The following is a 1,696-nucleotide window of genomic DNA, read 5'->3' as shown; positions in this document are numbered from 1 at the left end:
AAGCTTAAGCAATTAAGTCTTCACCCATCCATTAACCGTATACAATGTGCATAAATTTTATACGGTTTGCTCTGTTAATTTAGAGGTAAACTTTAATTAATTAAAATTCCTATTAACACCCAAAATTAACTTCTTAATCACTCTGGAGAGTCCCAGAATTTTTTCAAAACAGTTCAGACACTCAACAGCTTCAAAAAGTGTGTTAAAAACACATTCAGGAAGCAATTTGAGAGAGAGCCTGCTCCATGACTTTGGGAGCAGGCTCTAATAAGCCTGGAGCTGGCTCTAAGGACCTTGGAGCTGTCTCTACATGTGTGGGAGCCGGGTCCCACTTCTATGGAGCCGGCTCTCACCTTTTCAGAGAGCTTCCGACCTCCTTCTACTCCGTTTCAGCCCATCTACTCCATCTCCGGCCACTCCAACCTTACTGTTCCTCCTCTAAATTGAACTTACAGATCTTAAATTACATCTAGTATTAATTCAGACCTTAGTTTGATGCAGTAAGATTCAAAACAAAATTAAAACAGTGGGATATTTTATGCTAAAACAGAGACGATAAAACTTATATGCCGGAATTGTTTTGTAGATTAGTTGTCACAGATAAAAGACGATCAAATAAACATATACAGATCATGCAAGGTTCAGTTAATGGCCAATTAATCTCCTAGAGACTATCTAGGTGCACATAACACAAGCCAAAGGGAAGGAGGAAGAAAAGAACTTGCTTGTGATTTCAGTTATGAAATCTCGGCGTCGTGTCCACTGTTCCGGCAACACTGAACCACTGTCAAGCTTCATCTGGTTCTAGATAGTCCACCACCACACCCCCTTGGTCCTCTCTATTCTTTTCCTTGACAGACCTTATAGTGTTCTGTTCTCAACCCCTGTTTTTGCAGAACTCAGTTTACGTCTATAAGCTAAGTGTTATGATAATAAACCCTAGACTTAAAGTATAATGGTCGTATTTATTGGCTTAACTCTAAAACCCTAATCCTTGTAATATTAGTGACAGGGCCCTAATCTTAATCTTAGTCGGCCCATACAACAAAACCTACGTTTAAAATCTATGTCGGCTACACTTAGGTGACGTCCAAAAGAACCGTAAGTAAATTAATGTATTTTAAAAAAAAAACTCACGTAACTTAATTACAATAATTACACTAATTTAATAACCTAATCTTAAAACAATGAATTACAAATAGAATAATACAATTAATAATTTACGAAAATAGCACACAACAATTAATAATCTAAACAAACCAAACAATGCACAAAAACCCATTATATATCAATTTAAGTCAAATATCAATTAATAAGCACAAATAAATAATTAAACAACCAGAAATTAGCAATTAACCAAATAAACAAACAATAAAATTAAAATTAAAATGCCGAGACTATCCTTTTAAAATTAGGGGTATTACATTTCAAGTCTCCAGTGATGGCTTAGGTGAGAGTGAGGAAAACAAAGTTATTTTCTAGAAATTCCACTAACTAAAATGAATTGTTAGGCACAAATACTATACTAACACTACCTCTCTCTCTCACACACACACACACATCACACCCCTCCACTTGTCATGATCCTAGGCCTCCTCACAAGGTTGAATCTCCACCCTACCCATGTCATCATCCTAAGCTTCCAAGTGTTCCAACAAAAAGTCAACAAGTGGACCATGGAAAAGGTGACACTTGT

Source organism: Cornus florida, unplaced genomic scaffold (genome assembly GCF_030987335.1).
Source record: "Cornus florida cultivar Cherokee Brave unplaced genomic scaffold, ASM3098733v1 CherokeeBrave_3.0.0_Hap2_Chr11, whole genome shotgun sequence".
Lineage (NCBI taxonomy): Eukaryota > Viridiplantae > Streptophyta > Magnoliopsida > Cornales > Cornaceae > Cornus > Cornus florida.
This window is presented reverse-complemented; position numbering follows the sequence as displayed.